This window comes from Macaca fascicularis, chromosome 8 (assembly GCF_037993035.2).
Source record: "Macaca fascicularis isolate 582-1 chromosome 8, T2T-MFA8v1.1".
In the NCBI taxonomy this organism is placed as follows: Eukaryota; Metazoa; Chordata; class Mammalia; order Primates; family Cercopithecidae; genus Macaca; species Macaca fascicularis.
This window is the reverse complement of record NC_088382.1, coordinates 126,604,131-126,627,996: the sequence shown is the minus strand read 5'-3', so window position 1 is coordinate 126,627,996 and position 23,866 is coordinate 126,604,131. Positions and strand designations below refer to the sequence as shown.

The 23,866-nt window shown below is 38.9% G+C and overlaps 1 protein-coding gene and 1 long non-coding RNA gene across 3 annotated transcripts in view; one reads left to right on the top strand and one right to left on the bottom strand.

The window, feature by feature from the left end:
- LOC107126522 (uncharacterized) overlaps nucleotides 1-11,926 on the top strand; it is a 560,621-nt gene extending 548,695 nt beyond the window's left edge. Inside the window, exons 2-3 of one of the 2 annotated variants that reach the window (XR_012416606.1) lie at nucleotides 8,203-8,565; nucleotides 9,021-11,926. This is a non-coding gene — a long non-coding RNA (uncharacterized lncRNA). Of the gene's footprint in view, nucleotides 1-8,202; nucleotides 8,566-8,914 lie in introns of both variants that reach the window. The other variant, XR_012416605.1, reaches the window with a different exon arrangement.
- SLC30A8 (solute carrier family 30 member 8) overlaps nucleotides 1-23,866 on the bottom strand; it is a 248,915-nt gene that overhangs the window by 204,302 nt on the left and 20,747 nt on the right. The window lies entirely within an intron of this gene.

The following is a 23,866-nucleotide window of genomic DNA, read 5'->3' as shown; positions in this document are numbered from 1 at the left end:
AAATATTGGTTTTGAATAAATTGAGCACACTAAATTAAATTAAGTTTATTTACTTAATTGAATAAACAATTTAGGTAAATAAACAATTTAGGATGAAGTAGCTGAGAGAAAGAATGAACAATTAGGTGATTTTACAGTCAACGGCTTCAGACATGTTTTCATATACTTTACAAAATTTAAAAATGCCTCCCATTACTATGAAATTTATCTTGTCATTACACCTAGCTTAAAGCATTAGCAATGATAGTAGATGCATAAATAGACACCTAACATCACTTCTTAGTTTGCTTTCCAGTATTGAAAGACACCACCACAAATTTGCTCTTCTTCTTTAGCAAGCATTTTAGCATTGATTCAACAGTCTTTATTGGGGAATTAAAACTGTACAGCACATTTGAAGTTGCCATCATCTTTATTCACCTTCTCCTTCATGCTTAATTCGGCATACATATGATATACTTCTAAGAAATGAATAAATGTGATCCTGCCTATTTATCTCTTCGTATGTGTTCACAGTTGTTTTTGAATATCTACCTTAGCCAATCACTTGTGTTAGGGACCACAGAGTTTCATAGGATAATATTACTGCCCTTGAGGAATTTATACCCTACAGGAGGAGACTTTTCCACAAGTCAGGAATACAATGAAAATCTATATGAATGGGAAGAGTACTACAGGCATTAAGAAGACAGGGATTCCTTCTCACTGAGATAATTCAGAGGAAGTAGTAGAGAAGGCAAGTAGAGTTCCCAATGGAAGCCTTAGTTTATCCAGTTTCTCTACAAATATTTATCAAATTTTAAGTATATGCCAGAGGTTGGGGATTATAGTAAAATAACAAGAATATGGAGTTTATTCTTGCTGAATAAACAATATTACCAGCATGGTTTTTGACAATTGTTCTAAAAGAAACATGCATAAGATACTAAGGAAGCTCAGAGGAAAAACATCTAAAAAGGATTAACATAAAGGCAAAAATTACAGGAGGCTTCTAAGAGGAGTGACTCTTGAACCAAGTTTTAAAGAATGAACAAAAGGTATATGTGAATGGGGCCAAAGCACTGCTCCCAAAGACAGAAGAGCTTGGGGAAGCCCACAAAGCAAGAGACATCATGATGTACCTGGTGCCATGAGAGGAAAAGGAGCTGTCTATGCAAGGGGGACTGGATTGCTAGCCAGTAGACAAAAAGAAGCCCTGAGCTTCACGGTACTTAATGGTATCAGTTGACTATGTAGTACACAACATAACAGCATGAAGAGTGGAGCTCACCCTAAAATATCTTCTAATTATTTGCCATGAGCTCCTCTGGATTGAGATACTGCCCCCCAAATGCCCCTTTGACATGCTGCCCATCAAGATCACTCATCATCCCCTCTGCATGGGTGAGTTTATCAGAGGAAGAATGAACACATACCTCACTCTTATAAGTCTAAAACTTGGAGCTTGACTCCAACTAGGCAAAGTGCCAAATGTGGATATCTCAGTTTAGGGGAGAGGGCAAGAGAGCATCCACCAGAAAAAATAAAAATAAATAAGTAAATAGATAAAAGTATTAAGGGCAGCCGGGTGTAACGGCTCACACCTGTAATCCTAGCACTTTCGGAGGCCAAGGCAGGCAGATCACTTGAGGTCAGGGGTTTGAGACAGGCCCGGCCAACATGGCAAAACCCTATCTCTACTAAAAATACAAAAAGAAAATTAGCCAGGCATGGTGGCATGCACTTGTAATCCCAGCTACTCGGGAGGCTGAAGCAGGAGAATCGCTTGAGTCCAGGAAGTGGAGGCTGCAGTGAACCGAGATCGTGCTGATGCACTCCAGCCTGGGCAACAGAGTGAGACTCCATCTCAGAAAAATTAAAAGTAAAAATAAATAATAAAAGTATTAAGGGTACACTTCACCTAGCTCATAGGCTATGGATTTTCTTTTTTGGTAAATAGTAGTGAGATGCCTGTATCAGAAGCTAATTAAACAGCTGATGGAACTTCATGTTGGTAATTCAACACTTGAAAAAGGAATACAGAGACTTAATAGACATGGAATTAAATTTCCCTGAGTCCAGCCTACACGATGTTTATTTTAATCATCCATCCTTAACAGAAACTTCCCCTCATTATAAAGTCTTTCAGAAAGATACCCTGTAGAAGTTCTATACCATGACATAAATAGAAACTGGATTCCTAACTTGGGCAATACTTATCCTATTTCTCACTCTGAAAACTGACTTTTCTTCTATACCAATGTGCTACTGTCAGTGGGGTATCATATTGTGTTTTTACTTAGAGATGTGTCTCAACATGAGAAGACTGAACAATAATGATATAGAGCTATAAAGGACTATGTGATGTATCATTTCATTTACATTTCTTCTTAGAACATGAAAGGTGGTAAAGCAAGAAGAATAAAGACATACAAAGGAGAAATGTTTGATTTTTCTTGGGTCTACATTGTTTTCTCCATCATAACCAGCTTTTAAACAATAAAATGGGCTCATTTATGAGGATCATCATTATGAGTTGCAGTGAAAATCCACTTCAAGCCATCTGCCTAGTTACAAAACCTCCGAGTGCCTGCTCTCCCCTCCCCAATCCTGCACTGTGGTTACTGATGACTGAGAAAGCTGTCATATCCAGCTTTCCTGACTGGGGTATAACTGATTAATTCTCCCTGAACACCATACAAGATGAGCTGCTAATTTTGTTTGTTTTTCGGTCTATCTTCTGACTTGGTGATTGATTCCCACTGCAGATCATTAATGGAAATTAAGCATTTTGATCCAGCTTTTAATTTGAAGTTTAATTAAGTTTTCAATTCAGCTTCCAAAATGTCCAATAGGTAGAACTGCCCTTTCTACCCTATCGCCTGCTCATCAGTATGGGATTCAGTGTGACCTCCTGTCTCCGTCTGATACCCCAACCAGGAGACTACAGAGGCTCTTAGTGCACTAGGGTGAGGATGTGTTTGCTCAGTTCTCTCCCACCCCACTACCAGACTGGTCAATGAACACAATGCTTATGTCCCCAGTGCTCAGATCAATGCCAATAGGATGATAAATAAATAGTAATTAGATGAACACATATATGTGTGGGTGAACTGATGACTAAACTATGAAGAAAACTAAGAACTATGTATTGGGTATTTTTCTGTTTACAAAGAATCTTCCCTCAATCAATAACCATTAGGTGTTCCTGTTAGACTCCTAGAATTATGTGGCGGGAGGGATATTTCCTACCGATGACCCCTCCAAAGAATCCCATTCCTTCCCTTATTAGAATGAGAAAGTGGAAAGTTGCTGGCTCTCTAGAGTATAAAGACTCATCCCAGCTGCTTTCAGAAGCATCTCTTTTATTTTATAAAACCTTAACACACATTCCAAACAATTTTAATTTTACAGGATAAAAAATAAAACTATGTTCCTTGATAACTTTCTTATGACACACATATGCATGCACACCCCATCTCTTAAATCTATTTAGAATGCATAAAAAACAAAACGCATTTCTTGCTTCTCAGATAGGCAGAAAATAAAAACTTAGGTAATTTCCAGAGTAAGTGAGGACACGGGAAAACTGGTACTTTCATGCATTGTTAGTAGAAGTGTATTGTGACGCTCCATTTTTAAAGAAGAATTTGTTGATATTACCAAAATTGTAAAATCGTATCTGTAAATTTAATAATTGTAAAATTATATCTGTAATTTAAGAATTTCATGTCCAAGAATTTATTCTTCATACGTGAACATTACGTCCAAGAACATTTGTTGCAGCATTACTCATCATAGCAAAGAAAATGCCTATAAAAACCTAATTTTCTATTATTAGGAGGAAGGTTATATATATTATCCTTGCAGCTGTTAAAAAATGAGAATGATCTTTATATACTGCTGCAGAGAGATACATCAAATGTCCCCTTTGGGTTTTAAAAAATACACATACGTGTGCATGTGTGTGTGTGTACGCACATGCTTACATATACTTAGAGAAATTCTAGAGAGATATACAAGAAATTAATTATAGTAGCTACCCCGGGAAATAAAAGTGGCAGAAGTAAAGGCAACTTTTTTTTCTCTAATTTTACCTTTCTACATTTCTGCGTGTGTTATTTTTATAATATAAAACTAGATAGTAAAAAAGTCTTGTGTCTAAAATACATGTGTTAATTTTATATTTTTGGGTTGGCGATAACCTTCTCAAGCTACACACAAACACAGAAACCGTAAATACAAAGACCAACAAATTGGATCTTGTAGTTTTATTTTTACATTTTAATACCAAAGGGGAGAAGTCATTAAAAGTTACTCTCTTATGCCAGAAAAGGGTTCACAGACTTGACACCAAAAGCACAATCCAAAAAGAAAAAAATTATAAATTGGATTAATATTAAAAATTTCCTCCGTGAAAGATCCAGTGAAGAGAATAAAAAGATGAGCCACAGACATGAAGAAAATATTTGCAAATTAAGTATCACACAAAGACCTTGTATCTAGAATATACACTCTAAAAACTCAAGGAGCTCTCAAACCTCAGCAGTTGAAAAGCAGGCATTTGTAGCCATTGAAATGCAAAGAGAAAAAAATAAAATGCAAACCACCCAATTAGAAAGTGAACAAAATATAACAACAGACATTTTACGGAACAGGATATACAGATGGTAAATAAACACGTGAGAAGATGTTTAACATCACATGCAAATTAAAACCCCAATGAGACATCATTACACACCTATCAGAATAGTTAAAAATTAAAAAAAAAAAAAAAAATACCAAAAGCTAGCGAGGACATGTAGAAACTGAGTCACTCATATATTGCTGGTAGGAATGGAAATGACACTGCCATTCTGAAAACAGTTTGGCTGTTTCTTAAAAAACTAAACATGCAACTACCGTATGACTTAACAGTTGTACTCCTGGTCATTTATCCCAGAGAAGTGAAAACTTATGTTCACATAAAAACCTTTACATAAGTATTCATAGAAGCTTTATTAAAATAGACAAAAGCTAGAAACAATCCTAATGTCATTTCATAGGTGACAAGTTAAACTATGACACATCCACACCATGGAATACTACACAGCAATAAAAAGGAATGATTTTGTGATGCACACAATCTGAATGAAAAATCAGTTTCAACGGGTTGCATATTGTGTGACTTTATCCATAACAACATTATTGAAATAAAAATTATAAAAATGCATTAACAGATTAGTGGTGGCTAGGGGTTAAGGGTGAGGAAAGAGGGTGGGTATGGCTGTAAAGGATCAGTACAGGAGCCTTGTGTTGAAGAAATAGCTCCGCATCTTGATTGTGATTGTGGTTAATCTATACATGTGATAATTGCACAGGACTGCACACACACACACACACACACACACGAGCGCATGTAAAATTGGAATAAGATCTGTGAGTTGTACCAATGTCAATTTCCTGGTTTTGATATTGCACTGTAGTTATGTAAGATGTTACCATTAAAAGAAACTAGGTGAATGATACATGGAATCAAGTGAAAAAGCATTTAAAATAGTAGAGGGGAAAAAGGAAGACCAAAAATATATTAAAGAGGCAAAAAAGAAAGAAGTAGCATAGAAAAAGTGAAATTCCAATCATATTATTAAGCAGAGTCATTTCGTGTTGATAAAAGTTACAAAGTCAAATGACAAAACATGAAAGTATGAAAAGAGTGTGTGAGACATATGCCACAAAATACAACTGTAGTGGAAAAATTTAACACACCAGTAACACTTTTTGAGAAGTACATTGACCCTTGCACTCTACAAATGGAGACTATTCTTTTCATGTGCCTTGGACTCTTTCCTAAAGTGTATCTTATTGGCTATAAAATAATCTCAAAAATTTCAAAAAGTAGAAATTCCAGAGCTCACAGCCTCTGATCATTTTGCCCTGAAAGACTCACCAGGAATTACAATTAAAAATAAAAGGTGAAATATGCAAAATTATATCTCGGAAAGGGACTATACTCATAGACACAGATAAGTTTTTTAAATGAGAGAATGCCTCTTAATTTGTATCACTCAAGATTAATTTGACAATCTCAATATAATAGTTTTATAAGTACACACTAGTAAAATAGAAGTTATAAACACTAACTTGCCAATAACTTCAGAACAATGTAACAATGACTCCCCAAAAAATGTACTTGGTCAAAATGGTTTAAAAGGTAGATTCTTTCAATTTATCAAAGCAAATATAAAAATAATGACCTATGACAGAGTACAGAGATATTTAAAAAGTGAAAAAGTTCTCTTTCATTTTACTAATGTAGTGTAGCCCTGATAGTGACAAATTCAGCACATGCACACACAACACCCAAATACACAAGCACACAAAGGTATTCTCTGACACTTGTGATGGAAGTATACATTGATGCAGCTTCTCCAGGGAGCATAATTTTTTTTTTTTTTTTTTTTTTTTTTTTTTTTTTTTTTTTGGGGAGACAGAGTCTTTCTCTGTCGCCCAGGCTGGAGTGCAGTGGCCCGATCTCGGCTCACTGCAATCTCCGCCTCCTGGGTTCACGCCATTCTCCTGCCTCAGCCTCCTGAGTAGCTGGGACTACAGGCGCCCGCCACCATGCCCAGCTAATTTTTTGTATTTTGTTTAGTAGAGATTGGGTTTCATCATGCTAGCCAGGATGGTCTTGATCTCCTGACCTAGTGATCCTCCCGCCTCGGCCTCCCAAAGTGCTGGGATTACAGTCATGAGCCACCACGCCCGGCCCATAAATTAATTTTTTTAAAAAAATGCATGTGCCTCTTTACTAGGAGTTCCACTTAAGAAATTTCCTCTGAGATGATAATGTTTCACCTGTGAGAGATTATTTGTGCAGCAGATTCTGGAACAATGTAATTTGGTTCAATGTCATTTTGTTTTAGCATTGATGGGGAAAAAAACTGATTCTGACAGGAATAAATGGGATTGATTGATCAGTGGTGTCTTGCTCACGGTGGCTTCCTGCCTTGTCCCTGAGCTTCAGGGACACGTTCCAGCCACCTGCCATGCTGAACTGGACTAATTAAGTAAATAATTATCTTATTTGTTTTTATTCATCTTTCTTGTATCGCTCACATTTATTGTAATATAAAATATTAGAAGTATTTAATCTCTCTTTAGAAGTTTGGTGATGTTTTGTGACGACAAATATGCTGCAGAAATATCACTGTTGTTTCCATCAGTTAAGCCTATGGTAAAACTGGTCTCCCTATATATTGTTTTGCTTAAAGTTGCAGTCTCCAAGAATCTATGGACAATGATGGTAAATGAAAACTTACTGTGTATGAATATTCATAGTGGCATTGTTAGCAACAAGATATGAAAAAAACTGGAAACAACCTAAATGTTTACAGTGGAGATTTTTTTCAGTCACCTCAAATTCTTCAACATTACATATGAAGGAATGCTCAACATGACTAACCATAAGAGAAATGCCAATCAAAACACAATGAGATACCATCTAACATCAGTCAGCATGGCTATTACTAAAAATGAAAAAATAACAGATTCTGGCAAGGTTGCAGAGAAAAGGGAATGTTTATACACTGCTGGTGGGAATATAAATTAGTTTAGCTATTGTGGAAAGTAGTGTAGCAATTTCTCGAAGAACTCAAAGCAGAATTACCATTCAACCCAGCAATCCTATCACTGGGTATGTACACAAAGGAATGTAAATCATTCTATCATAAAGACACATGCACACGTATGTTCATCCCAGCACTATTCACAATAGCAAAGACATGGAATCACCCTAAATGCCCATCACTGGTAGACTGGATTTTTAAAAATGTGGTACACATACACCATGGAATACTACACAGCAATAAAAAAGAACAAGATCATGTCCTTTGCAGCAACATGGATGGAGCTGGAGGCTATTATCCTAAGTGAGATAATACAGAAACAGAAAGTCAAATATCACATGTTCTCACTCATAAGTGGGAGGTGAACATTTAGTACATATGTACACAAAGTAGGGAAAAACAGATACTAGGGCCTGCTTGAGGGTAGGGAGAGGGAGGAGGGGGAGGATGGAAAAACTACCTCAGGGGCTATGCTTATTACCTGGGTGGTGAAATAATCTGTACGCCAAACTCCTGTGACATGCAACTTACCTATATAACAAACCTACACATATACTCTTGAATCTAAAATATAACTTTAAAAAGAATAAGTAGAACTGACTTCTTCTCCTATCAGGGCCTGCTTGTGACTTCACATGAGTATATGAACCAACAGAGGACTGTGGAAGGGATGCTTCGTGAGTTCTGAGCCTTGGTCAAGAAAAGTCATGTAGTTTCCACCTGGTTCTCTAGAGCACCAAGCTGCCAAGCAAAAAACGCAGCTACCACAAAGCCATCATACTAGAGTGAGCAGTCCCAGCTCAGCAGTCTTCCAGCCAACACATCACCGCAAACTGCTGCACATCAAAGTGAAGTTATTGTAGCAGTACATCCTCCAGTCCAGCCATTCAACACCTCCAGTCCCAGCAGATGGCCAAGACATCACTGAGCAAGAGAGTCATCCCATGAGCTCTGCCTGAATTTGTGACCCTCAGTATCAGTGAGTATTTATAAAATGGCTGTTGTTTTATGCCACTAAGTTTAGGGTGACTTGTTACCCAGCAATAGTAATTAGAACAACCATGCATTAAATAAATTTGTTGACTAAATTATGGTGAAATCCTATGACACCATCAGAAATGATAGTGTCTTTTTAATAATTAATATGGGAAAATCACAGCAGCAGAGATATTCATATGTGCATTGGTCGAGAGGTAACAGGTATGTCTGGAAGCATAATCACCTAAAGGTGATGGTAGTTGCCTTTGGATGGGGGTGTGTTTTGAGATTATTTCTTCATTCTTTACCTTGTTCTGCTGCAGCATAGAGTTTTCTATTCCCCTTTCCAGCTGTAGACTCATCTTCCAGTTGCTGTGTTTGCTGGCTGATAAATAACTCACAGTTGTCCTTTTTTCTGGAGAATTGCTCTTGGTCAAATGAAAATCTTCTTGCCAGGGTGGCGATTTATATCCCCAGACCTCAGCCAATGACTGACTGACACAAGGAAATCAGAGCCAGCCTCCTCACTTCGAGGGAGGATCAACTGTGTGGTGTGATTTCTGCTCCAGAACTTCCTGTGGGATGAGATTAAAGCTGGTCTCCAGCTGAGACGGTATCGTGCTCAAATTCTACCCCAGCCCTTTCCTGCGACCTCAGTCCCCTCCTCCCAAGAAGACTCTCCCCATAGATCACCTGGACAAGACTCCCCATCTCAGGCCCCGCTTCTGTAGAATCCATTCTAAGACAAATATGTGTTACTTTTACAAATAAAACACAGTAACTAAACAGCCCAAAACTACCAAAAAAGTGTTGGATCAATCACATGGCAGGGGTTAAGATAAAATTAAGGCAATATGTACTTATTTGAAATTTCAGTAGCCAGATTATAAAATCTCTACGAAGGTTATACAAAGTTTCTCAAGCCTCAGAAGGAGCAGGGATCAAGGAATCGCATCCATAGTCGTTCTCTTTGTTTTGTAACATCATTTAGGGTATTGGTTGTTGTGATTTTTAGGAAAGTCAAACTTGATGTTATGCTTTCTTCACTTTCTTTTCTTCCTTCCTCTAAGCTTCTGTTTCCTTAGAAACGATTCCATCTTCACCTCATGAAAGTTTTTAATTTTCCTTCTCATTTTAATTCTGCTGCCAGAGAATGCTATTTGTCAGCACAGTCCCAGCAATGAAGCTCCTGGGCAAAAAGGTCCAGGGCAGAAGATAACAGACTGCTCTGATGGGTAGCAACATCTTGCAAATGCCTTATTTCTGGGCCCCTCATAGGGGAAGCTCACCTCTCCCTGGACAAGTGGGTACATGAAGGATTCACTTGTGTTGGCCTCACCCTTATGCTCTGTGCCTCCGTAGCCTTCGTCACAGGTTCTGCCTTTTTTCTTCAGCCAGTCCCTTGAGTACACTGTAAGGAAACTTGGTCCAGAAACTTTCAAGACTTAGACAAATGCCTTTCAGAAATGGGTCTGAGACCACCAGTACCCAAAGATCCATTAAAGTCTCATCATAGGACCACTAATCTCCTGTCCTATCTAAACTTGGCAGAATGGAAGCCAACGACAGGGAAAGAAAAGATGTCCTGCTCCATTTCTGGACTCCCCAAGATATTCAGTCTCTATCCCTTCTCTGCTTTATGCATTTATATTTTCTTTGAGGAGGATAATGTTGGAGTAAATTGGAATCGAGTCACTCCTAGAATGAGTGCTTAAAAGAGACACAATTATCTTTATAACTTTTTTCTTTTTTTTTTTTTTTTTTTTTTTTTAGACAGGGTCTCATGTTATTGCCCAGTCTGGAGTGCAGTGGCAAAATCACTGCTTACTGCAACCTCTGCCTCACAGGTTCAAGCAATTCTCATGCCTCAGCCTCCCAAGTAGCTGGGATACTACAAGTGTGTGTCACCGCACCCAGCTAATTGTTGTATTTTTAGTGGAGACGGGGTTTCGCCATGTTGCCCAGGCTGGTCTCAAACTCCTGACCTTAAGTGATCCACCCTCCCCAGCCTTCCAAAGTGCTGGGAGTACATGCATGAGCTACCATGCCCAGCCTCCTTACCTCCTTATGATTAAAAAAAAAAAAAAGGAAGAAAGAAAAAGAAAGAGCCCTTCACAGGTACGATGACAGTGACTCACAGGTGTTTCTAAAACAGAAATGCACACGTGAGTATATTGTGTGTGTGTGTGTGTGTGTGCATATTATATATATATGAAGCAGGCTTAAGCCACTGGAGACTGATGCATTTTTAAGGTCACTGGACTTGGCCTCAGAAAATTTCCAGAAAATATCTCCAATGGGCAGCATCAGATTATGTCTGAACACGTAGACATATTTGCAGTAAATACACAGCATGGGGCTTTCTTTCATAACATTTTTGTGAGATATTTTATTTAAGCTCTTGCACATGTAATGAGAGAAAATAGATAAAGTGAAAAAAAGAGCAAGCAACAATCACCACCTGTCAGACTTACTGCATTTTTATCCTCGGTTTGCAATACTACTGATCACCTCATTTAGATTAAGAGTCTGCCAAGAAAAGACTATAGTTTTTATGACACTTTTATAAAGCATCAAGCATCAGGTATGCTCAAAATAAATATTAGTGCATCATAGCCAGTAGTTTTATGTGTTTCATTTCTATTCAATGATGCAAATGGTATCCAAAATTCTTACCCCATCCTTCCCAAAGTCTTTTAATGGTAACATAAATTTTACATAACTATTCCTCATTCAGTCAGTCAACAATCATATTCATTGTTAATAATAATAGCAAACACTAACTAAAAAAAAATACAATATGCAAGGTACCAAGCTAAGACTTTATATATGTAACCAGTATGTTGATAGACCAGGACTTTTATGTTGAGTAGTAGTTAGAGAATAGGCTACACTGGTTTGAAAAGGTGACCAAAATACAGGAAGGTTACAGGAAGGTTAAATGGGAAGGGTACTTTTCTTTTTCAGGACAATCTAGAGGGGAGCTGACCGAAGTTGGCAAGATAGCTCTGCCATCTTTAACACGTTCTTCAGGTGCTAGCCATTTCCCAGCAAGCAGAAAGGAAGAAAAGGAACGTTCATGGCAAACAGCTTACCTTTAAGAAATTCATGTAAAATATAACCACCAGAGCCGAGAAAACTAAGCTGAGCTTATTCATCGCCAGGCAAAACAGAGCTTCCCCCTTCTCCACATCCAACAGAAAGTGGTAGAGCAGGCTGGGCGTGGAGGCTCACGCCTGTAATCCCAACACTTTGGGAGGCCAAGGTGGGGGGATCATGAGGTCAAGACATCAAGACCGTTCTGGTCAACATGGCGAAACCCCATCTCTACTAAAAATACAAAAAAAAAAAAAAAAGGAAAACATTAGCCAGGCGTGGTGGCCGGCACCTGTAGTCCCAGCTACTCGGGAAGCTGAGGCAGGAGAACGGCGTGAACCCAGGAAGGAGGTGGAGCTTGCAGTGAGCAGAGATCATGCCACTGCACTCCAGGCTAAACGACAGAGCGAGACTCCAAAAAAAAAAAAAAAAAAGGAAGGAAGGAAGGAAAAAGGAAGGAAAGAGAAAGAAAAGGCCAGGCACAGTGGCTCATGCCTGTAATTCCAGCACTTTGGGAGGCTGAGACAAGCAGATCACAAGCTCAAGAGATCAAGACAATCTTGGCCAACATGGCGAAACCCCGTTATTTACTAAAAATACAAAAATTAGCCAGGTGTGGTGACTCCACGCCTGTAGTCCCAGCTATTCCGGAGGCCGAGGCAGGAGAAACGCTTGAACCCGGGAGGTGGAGGTGGCAGTGAGCCAAGTTTGTGCCACTGCACTCCAGCCTGGCAACAGAGAGAGACTCTCTCAAATAAGAAAAAAAAAAAAAAGAAAGAAAAGGGGGCACACTCAGCATCCCCTGGTCCACAGCAATGATGACATCCTGCTAAGTAGTCATTGTAAGAAGCCCCTACGTGAGCAGAGGAATAGGTAACCTAGATTGTGATGTCTGGGATGATTTCCTGTCAGTTGCCCTCTGTGCTCCCGGCTTCGCCCTCTGAACAGCCCTCTTTATCAATTAGTCTCTGCAGCCCCAGCTGAAGATGTTGGAGAGTATGCCCTTCTAGGCAGCTGATTTCCTGACTTTCTGCTCTTGCATGCTTGAGAGTTTGATGGATTCCTTAGGGAGATCAGAACATTCACAGGCCTTTGTCAGCTAGGATTTTAGTTTCTTGGGGAATACAACTCCTTGCAAAATTTAGTAGACTGTCTATTTTCTTCCAATCAGTTCCAAGCAGTGGTGTTAGGGTCTGGCTTGCATCGGCTTGTAGGAGCCTATTGTGCACATCTTTTTCCAACTTCACACAATCAGTGACACACCCTGTTGGTATCATGAAATAGATCATGGTGTGACCATTTATACCTTGAAAATAAAAAAATAAAATAAAAAAATAGAAACTAAACCCCAGGACTTTTATTTTAAAAACAACAACAAAAACAATACAGAACTCATTATTAAACATTTACCAGCCTCACTGATTCTACATGCAAGTAATCATTATGCCCAAGATCTCTTCTGGAAAACTTTCCTAAGGTTGCTGGCTCTCCTCCTCCTTATTGGCTTCTAGTTCAACCCATTCTCCTCTCCCATGTTTGAACAGGAGTTGTCTTGTTAAGGCTTAAATCAGAAGGCCATAACTTTCACATGATCACTGTCTGAGGACTACCTCCCACGAGCTAAGCAGTCTTAATAGGACACCTCTGAGAAAAGTTATGAATAAGCCTATCTCCTGCTATTCCAGGTAAAGATAGAGCTGGCTTTTCCAACCTTGCTGGCCTGAAATCTCTGGACCTTCAATTTAGATTAAAAATCAAAGGCAGAAAAAGCCTCCTTTAGCACAACTTCAGTTCTTTCCATCTCTGCTTAAAATTGGCCAATTCTTGAGCAAGCTCATTTCTCCCTTCTGAAATCTTGCCAAATACAGAAGGAAGCAGTTAACACACATGATAGCTGACCTTTTTCTAACCACTTCTCTAAAGTGGTCTGTCCTCTACATCACTGCAGGTGACACTTTACCAAATGTTTTGCCAAGGTCTTAAAAAATGCTCATGACCCTTCCAGCCTTCTAACCTTAGTATGTTCCTTGGTTACCTTCTACTTGAAAACTAAGACAGACCATATATTTTAGATTTTCTGTGACAGCAGCAACATAGACTTAGACACTAATTTCTATATTAACTAGGGTATGTATTAAGCTTTATAACAAAGATACAGAATACGCAAAGTCCTAAATAAGCATAGTTTATTTTTCTTTTACACTATCCCAGAGGTAAGCAGTCTAAAGCTGGCAGTATAGCTCTGCTAGCTTCAATTTGTGGCCCAGACTGCTCCATTATTACTATTTCCTATCCATAAGGAAAAGCAGCTTATTTTTATTTTTTATTATACTTTAAGTTCTAGTGTACATGTGCACAATATGCAAGTTTGTTACATACGTATCCATGTTGCTGTGCTGCACCCATTAACTCGTCATTAGGTATACATTAAGTATATCTCCTAATGCTATCCCTCCTCCCTCCCCCCACCCCATGACAGGCCCCAGTGTGTGATGTTCCCCTTCCTGTGTCCAAGAGTTCTCATTGTTCAATTCCCACCTATGAGTGAGAGCATGCGGTATTTGGTTTTCTGTCCTTGCCATAGTTTGCTCAGAATAATGGTTTCCAACTTTGTCCATGTCCCTACAAAGGACATGAATTCATCCTTTTTTATGGCTGCATAGTATTCCTTGGAGTATATCTGCCACCATTTTCTTAATTCAGTCTATCATGGATGGACATTTGGGTTGGTTCCAAGTCTTTGCTATTGTGAATAGTGCTGCAATAAACATACGTGTGCATGTGTCTTTACAGCAGCATGATTTATAATCCTTTGGGTATATACCCAGTAATGGGATGGCTGGGTCAAATGGTATTTCTAGTTTTAGATCCTTGAGGAATCACCACAGTCTTCCACAATGGATGAACTAGTTTACAGTCTGACTAACAGTGTAAAAGTGTTCCTCTTTCTCCACATCCTCTCCAGCACCTGTTGTTTCCTGACTTTTTAATGATCACCATTCTAACTTGTGTGAGATGATATCTCATTGTGGTTTTGATTTGCATTTCTCTGATGGCCAGTGATGATGAGCATTTTTTCATGTGTCTGTTGGCTGCATAAATGTCTTCTTTGAGAAGTGTCTGTTCATGTCCTCCGCCCACTTTTTGATGGGGTTTGATTTTTTTCTTGTAAATTAGTTTAAGTTCTTTGTAGATTCTGGATATTAGCCCTTTGTCAGATGGGTAGATTGTAAAAATTTTCTCCCCTTCTGTAGGTTGCCTGTTCACTCTGACGGTGGTTTCTTTGCTGTGCAGAAGCTCTTTAGTTTAATTAGATTCCATCTGTCAATTTTGGCTTTTGTTGCCTATGCTTTCGGTGTTTTAGTCATGAAGTCCTTGCCCATGCCTATGTCCGGAATGGTATTGCCTAGGTTTTCTTCTACGGTTTTTACAGTTTTAGGTCTAACATTTAAGTCTTTAATCCACCTTAAATTAATTTCTGTATAAGGAGTAAGGAAGGGATCCAGTTTCAGCTTTCCACATATGGCTAGCCAGTTTTCCCAGCCCCATTTATTAAATAGGGAATGCTTTCCCCATTTCTTGTTTTTGTCAGGTTTGCCAAAGATTAGATGGTTGTAGATGTGTGGTATTATTTCTGAGGGCTCTGTTCTGTTCCATTGGTCTATATCTCTGTGCTGGTACCAGTACCATGCTGTTTTGGTTACTGTAGCCTTGTAGTATAGTTTGAAGTCAGGTAGCGTGATGCCTCCACAGCTTTATTCTTTTGGCTTAAGATTGTCTTGGCAATGTGGGCTTTTTGGTTCCATATGAACTTTAAAGCAGTTTTTTTCCGATTCTGTGAAGAAAGTCATTGGTAGCTTGATGGGAATGGCATTGAATCTACAAACTACTTTGGGCAGTATGGCCATTTTCATGATATTGATTCTTCCTATCCATGAGCACGGAATGTTTTTCCATTTGTTTGTGTCCTCTTTTATTTCATTGAGCAGTGGTTTGCAGTTCTCCTTGAAGAGGTCCTTCACATCCCTTGTGAGTTGGATTCCTAGGTATTTTATTCTCTTTGAAGCAATTGTGAATGGGAGTTCACTCATGATTTGGCGCTCTGTTACTGCTGTGTATAGAGCTTATTTTTAAGAAAGTGACCTAGAAGTTGCATATACTACTTCCGCCTACATCTCATTGGCCCAAATCTAGTCATATGGCCACAATTAACTACAAGGAAAGTGTCTTATTCTGTTTGAGCAACTACAACAAAATACCACAAACTCGGTGGCTTATAAAAAACATAAATTTATTTCCTACTGTTCTGGATCTGGGAAGTCCAAGAATCAAGCTACCACATCTGATGTCTGGTAAGGACTTATTTCCTTGTTCATAGAAGGCATCTTCTTGTTGTGTCCTCACATGATAGAAAGAGACAAGCCAGCTCTCTGGGACCTCTTTTATAAGGGAACAAATCCCATTCATGAGGATTCTACCATCATGAGACCTAATCACCTTCCAAAGGCTCCACCTCCTAATATCATCACATCAGGGATTGGTTTCAACAAATGAATTTGAGAGACTGAAACATTCAGACAATAGCAGAAACCTGGAACATAGTCAACTAGCAGATGTTCACATGCCTAGTTAAAAATTAGAGGACTTTTTTACTAATGAGAAAAACAAATGGATTCAAAATTGTGAACAATTCATGGTCCCTCCGTTAGCCTAAGTAGAAAAGAAGATATAATTTATCACATATCGGCTCCTGCATATTGGCTCTAGAAAGCAGTTCCCTGACCACATGAGTAAAATCTAGGGTCAGCCTTACGATTTTCTGATTACTCTCAAACGGTAAAAAGTCTGCTGGTCACTATGGTCCCCCAGAATAGTCTCAGTTCACTAGTTCATATGTTTAGTCCAGTATAGTAATTAAAACTCAAACATCCATTGAAAGTTAAAGCTTCTCCTGCTTGTGAGCTTAGGTCTGCTGAAGGTGAAAAACCTACATCGGGAAACAAGCATGGAGTTGGTTTCTTTTCTACTTCTCTTCCCATGATCCTAACCATCTTAACCCAAGTCAGAAATAGCAGTCGCTTTTTCCTCCATGGTTAAAGTCACTTGCCTGTTGACTCACTTCTCTGCATCAATTTAATAAGAGTTCACAGCTCTTCTTCCTTTGTTTTGATGGAGATGCCTACAGAACTCAGTTACCAGATCTCTGATTCAAACCTGGTGCCCAGACAGCCTTTCCAGCAAAAATATAAATTGCTCCCCAGACAACTGATCTTTGTACCATCAGGAGCATGAAGAATGTTGCATGATATTTCTAATGGTTAGAGGGTGAGGTGTAAATTTATAATTAGACATATTTCTTGGGAAGAAGCAAATAAAAATTTTTCAGCCAAGGTGTTACGTAACTGGTTCTTTTCCACTTGGTAGTGCTTTTATAGTATTTGAAACAAGCAGTTACAAGATTTGAGCTAGTTTTTCACTAGGTTCCTTTATTATAGGAAAAATTATCATTGTTCTAGTTTAAACATTTATTAGCATGTATATCTCAGTTTATAGGTATTTCTCCTAACCTACTAAATTTCAGAGATGCTATTCAAAGGAAATTAACACTAAATTTTCCAGCAGAATCTGTGATATAGAGAAAGGAAATAAGCCATACTCAATTCACATTATAGAACCTCCATCATTACGACAGTGAGGCATTTGCATTATTACAGTTGCAGTGCTATTTAGGAAATTGCCTATTTGATTATTCCTCAAAATAGAGTATTAAAATAGTAGAATGGTACAATACTCATTGTCTATGGAGACAAGCCTAGGGCAGAATGAAAAATTAATGTTCATTCCCAGAACCCAACATCTTTCTGAATTTGATTCTTTGAAAACACAGAGGAAAAGATTCTGAAAAAAAAAAAAAAAAAATGCTTCCTCTAAAAGCTATAAGAAACAAAGTTAATGGTTTATACCATAATGCTAGGCATGAATTCTTCCTGCTTACATTTTCTGTCATTTCATCTCCAAAGACTGATGACTGTAAGACAGAGGAAGAAAAGTAGTAAAGAATCAATGTATGGACCAATCGAATTGTGTAGAAGTCACTTAAGGGAAGTAGGAAATATGTATACCATTTCCCTACCACAGCTACTTTAATTTAGTTCATGTGTTTTTTTAAATATACAGGGAATGCCTCTATAACATACTTTCTGGAATACATGTGCAGGATGTGTAGGTTTGCTGCAAAGGTAAATGTATACCATGGTAGTTTGCTGCACCTATCAACCCATCACCTAGGCATTCAGCTAAGCATGCATTAACTATTTTCTTTTTTTTTTCTTTTTTGTGAGACACAGTCTCACTTTTCTCCCAGGCTGAAATACAGTGGCATGATCCCAGATCACGGCAACTCCGCCTCCTGGGTCAAAGCTATTCCACTGCCTCAGCCTCCCAAGTACCTGGGATTACAGTGATGCACCACCACAACTGGCTAATTTTTGTGTTTTTAGTAGAGACAGGGTTTCACCATGTTGGCCAGGCTGGTCTCAAACTCCTGACCTCAGATGATCCACCTGCCTTGGCCTCCCAAAGTGTTAGGATTATCAGTGTGAGTCACCGCCCCAGGCCTTATTTTCTTAATATAATCAGTAATAAAAAACATAGCTAACATCTGAGGCTTACTATGTGTGCCAGTCTTTCTTGTAAGTGATTTTATATATTTGTGTGTCTAGGTATATATACAGTTATGAGCCACGTAATGATGTTTTGGTCAACAGACAGCATATATGATGGTGGTCCCATACAATTAAAATGAAGCTGAGCTCAAGGAGGCCTGCCTGCCTCTGTAGACTCCACCTCTGGGGACAGGGCATAGCTAAACAAAAAGCAGCAGAAACCTCTGCAGATGTAAAAGTCCCTGTCTTACAGCTTTGAAGAGAACAGTGGTTCTCCCAGCACAGAGGTTGAGATCTGAGAACAGGCTGCCTGCCTGTTCAAGTGGGTCCCTGACCCCTGAGTAGCCTAACTGGGAGACATCCCCCACTAGGTGCAGACCGACACATCACACCTCACACGGCTGGGTACACCCTGAGACGAAGCTTCCAGAGCAAGAATCAGACAGCAACACTCGCTATTCAGCAATATTCTATCTTCTGCAACCTCCGCTGCAGATAAACAGACCCAGATAAACAGGGTCTGGAGTTGACCTCAAGCAAATTCCAACAGACCTGCAGCAGAGGGTCCTGACTGTTAGAAGGAGAACTAACAAACAGAAAGGACACCCACCACACCAAAACCCCATCAGTATGTCACCATCATCAAAGACCAAAGGCAGATAAAACCACAAAGATGGGGAAAAAAGCAGTGCAGAAAAGCTGGAAATTCAAAAAATCAGAGCACATATCCCCCTCCAAAGGAACGCAGCTCATCGCCAGCAACAGAACAAAGCTGGACAGAGAATGACCTTGACGAGTTGAAAGAAGGCTTCAGTTGGACCTTGACGAGTTGAGAGAAGGCTTCAGTTGATCAAACTTCTCAGCGCTAAAGGAGGAACTACGTAACCAGCACAAAGAAACTAAAAACATTGAAAAAAGAATGGATGAATGGATAACTAGAATAACCAACACAGAGAAGACCTTAAAAGAACTGATAGAGATGAAAACCATGACACAGAAATACGTGACAAATGCACAAGCTTCAGTAACCGTCTCAATCAACTGGAAGAAAGAGTTATCAGCGACTGAAGAACAAATGAAATGAACCCAAGAAGAGAAGTGTAGAGAAAAAAGAGTAAAAAGAAAAGAACAAAGCCTCCAAGAAACATGGGATTATGTGAAAAGACCAAATCTACGTCTGATTGGTGTACCTGAAAGTGACAGGGAAAATGGAACCAAGTTGGAAAACACTCTGCAGGATATCATCCAGGAGCACTTCCCCAATCTAGTAAGGCAGGCATTCAAATTCAGGAAATACATTCAAATTCAGGAAATACAGAGAACGCCACAAAGATACTCTGAGAAGAGCAACTCCAAGACACATAATTGTCAGATTCACCAAAGTTGAAATGAAGGAAAAAATGTTAAGGGCAGCCAGAGAGAAAGGTCGGGTTACACACAAAGGGAAGCCCATCAGACTAACAGTAGATCTCTCGGCAGAAACTCTCCAAGCCAGAAGAGAGTGGGGGCCAATATTCAACATTCTTAAAGAATTTTCAACCCAGAATTTTATATCCAGCCAAACTAAGTTTCATAAGTGAAGGAGAAACAAAATCCTTTACAGACAAGCAAATGCTTAGAGATTTTGTCACCACCAGGCCTGCCCTACAAGAGATCCTGAAGGAAGCACTAAACATGGAAAGGAACAACAGGTACCAGCCATTGCAAAAACATGTCAAAATGTAAAGTCCATTGATGCTAGGAAGAAACCGCATCAACTAGCGAGCAAAATAACCAACTAATATCACAATGACAGGATCAAGCTCACACATAACAATATTAACCTTAAATGTAAATGGACTAAGTGGTCCAATTAAAAGACACAGACTGACAAATTGGATAAAGAGTCAAGACCCATCAGTTTGCTGTATTCAGGAGACCCATCTCACATGCAGACACACACGTAGGCTCAAAATAAAGGGATGGAGGAAGATCTACCAAGCAAATGGAAAACAAAAAAAAAAGGAGCAGTTGCAATCCTACTCTCTGATAAAACAGACTTTAAACCATCAAAGATCAAAAGGGACAAAGGTGGCCATTACATAATGGTAAAGGGATCAATTCATCAGGAAGAGCTAACTATGCTAAATATACAGGCACACGATACAGGAGCACCCAGATTCATAAAGCAAGTCCTTAGAGACTTACAAAGAGACTTAGACTCCCGTACAATAACAATGGGAGACTTTAACATGCCACTGTCAACATTAGACAGATCAACGAGACAGAAAGTCAACCAGGACATCCAGGAATTGAACTCAACTCTGCACCAAGCAGACCTGATAGACATCTCTAGAACTCTCCACCCAAAATCAACAGAATATACATTCTCCTCAGCACCACATCACACTTATTCCAAAATTGACCACATAGCTGGAAGTAAAGCACTTGTCAGCAAATGTAAAAGAACAGAAATTATAACAAACTGTCTCTCAGACCACAGTGCAATCAAACTAAAACTCAGGACTAAGAAACTCAATCAAAATCGCTCAACTACATAGAAACTGAACAACCTGCTCCTGAATGACTACTGGGTACATAACGAAATGAAGGCAGAAATAAAGATGTTCTTTGAAACCAATGAGAACAAAGATACAACATACCAGAATCTCTGGGACACATTTAAAGCAGTGTGTAGAGGGAAATTTATAACACTAAATGCCCACAAGAGAAAGCTGGAAAGATCTAAAATTGACACCCTAGCATCACAATTAACAGAACTAGAGAAGCAAGAACAAACACATTCCAAAGCTAGCAGAAGGCAAGAAATAACTAAGATCAGAGCAGAACTGAAAGAGGTAGAGACACAAAAAAAAACCCTCCAAAAAATCAATGAATCCAGGGGCTGGTTTTTTTGAAAAGATCAACAAAATTGATAGACCGCTAGCAAAACTAATAAAGAAGAAAAGAGAGAAGAATCAAATAGATGCAATAAAAAATGATAAAGGGGGTATCACCAATGACCCCACAGAAATACAGAAATACAAACTACCATCAGAAAATACTATAAACAGCTCTACACAAATAAACTAGAAAACCTAGAAGAAATTGATAATTTCCTGGACACTTACACTCTCCAAAGACTGAACCAGGAAGAAGTTGAATCCCTGAATAGACCAACAGCAGGCTCTGAAATTGAGGCAATAATTAATAGCCTGCCAGCCAAAAAACATCCAGGACTAGACGGATTCACAGCCGAATTCTACCAGAGGTACAAGGAGGAGTTGGTACCATTCCTTCTGAAACTATTCCAATCAATAGAAAAAGAGGGAATCCTCCCCTAACTCATTTTATGAGGCCAACATTATACTGATACCAAAGCCTAACAAAGAAAGAGAATTTTAGATCAATATCCCTGATGAACATCGATGCAAAAATCCTCAATAAAATACTGGCAAACCGAATCCAGCAGCACATCAAAAAGCTTATCCACCATGATCAAGTGGGCTTCATCCCTGGGATGCAAGGCTGGTTCAACATACACAAATCAATAAATGTAATCCAGCATATAAACAGAACCAAAGCCAAAACCACATGATTATCTCAATAGATGCAGAAAAGCCCTTTGAAAAAATTCAACAGCCCTTCATGCTAAAAACTCTCAATAAATTCGGTATTGATGTATCTCAAAACAATAAGAGCTATTTATGACAAACCCACAGCCAATATCATACTGAATGGGCAAAAACTGGAAGCATTCCCTTTGAAAACTGGCACAAGACAGGGATGCCCTCTCTCACCACTCCTGTTCAACATAGTGTTGGAAGTTCTGGCTAGGGCAATCAGGCAACAGAAAGAAATAAAGGGTATTCAGTTAGAAAAAGAAGAAGTCAAAATTGTCCCTGTTTGCAGATGACATGATTGTATATTTAGAAAACCCCATCATCTCAGCCCAAAATCTCCTTAAGCTGATAAGCAACTTCAGCAAAGTCTCAGGATACAAAATCAATGTGCAAAAATCACAAGCATTCTTATATACCAGTAACAGACAGAGCCAAATCATGAATGAACTCCCATTCACAATAGCTTCAAAGAGAATAAAATACCTAGGAATTCAACTTACAAGGGATGTAAAGGACTTCTTCAAGGAGAGCTACAAACCACTGCTCAGTGAAATAAAAGAGGACACAAACAAATGGAAGAACATAACATGCTCATGGATAGGAAGAATCAATATTGTGAAAATGGCCATATTGCCCAAGGTTATTTACAGATTCAATGCCATCCCCAATAAGCTACCAATGACTTTCTTCAAAGAATTGGGAAAAAACTGCTTTCAAGTTCATATGGAACCAAAAAGACCCCGCATTCCCAAGACAATCCTAAGTCAAAAGAACAAAGCTGGAGACATCACGTTACCTGACTTCAAACTATACTACAAGGCTACAGTAACCAAAACAGCATGGTACTGGTACCAAAACAGAGATACAGACCAATGGAACAGAACAGAGCCCTCAGAAATAATACCACACATCTACAGCCCTCTGATCTTTGACAAACCTGACAAAAACAAGAAATGGGGAAAGGATTCCCTATTTAATAAATGGTGCTGGGAAAATTGGCTAGCCATAAGTAGAAAGCTGAAACCAGATCCTTTCCTTACTCCTTATACAAAAATTAATTCAAGACAGATTAGAGACTTAAATGTTAGACCTAATACCATAAAAACCCTAGAACAAAACCTAGGTAATACCATTCAGGACATAGGCATGGGCAAGGACTTCATGTCTAAAACACCAAAAGCAACGGCAACAAAAGCCAAAATTGACAAATGGGATCTAATTAAACTAAAAAGCTTCTGCACAGCAAAAGAAACTACCATCAGAGTGAACAGGCAACCTACAGAAGGGGAGAACATTTTTGCAATCTACTCATCTGACAAAGGGCTAATATCCAGAACCTATAAAAAACTCAATCAAACTTACAAGAAAAAAACAAACAACCCCATCAAAAAGTGTGCAAAGGATATGAACAGACACTTCTCAAAACAAGACATTCATACAGCCAACAGACACATGAAAAAATGCTCATCATCACTGGCCATCAGAGAAATGCAAATCAAAATCACAATGAGATACCATGTCACACCAGTTAGAATGGCAATCATTAAAAAATCAGGAAACAGGTGCTGGAGAGGATGTGGAGAAATAGGAACACTTTTACACTGTTGGTGGGACTGTAAACTAGTTCAACCATTGTGGAAAACAGTGTGGCAATTCCTCAAGGATCTAGAACTAGAAATACCATCTGACCCAGCCATCCCATTACTGGGTATATACCCAAAGGATTATAAGTCATGCTACTATAAAGACACATGCACACGTATGTTTACTGCTGCACTATTCACAATAGCAAAGACTTAGAATCAACCCAAATCAGTGACAGACTGGATTAAGAAAATGTGGCACATATACACCATGAAATACTATGCAGCCATAAAAAAGGATGAGTTAGTGTCCTTTGTAGGGACATGGATGCAGCTGGAAACCATCATTCTCAGCA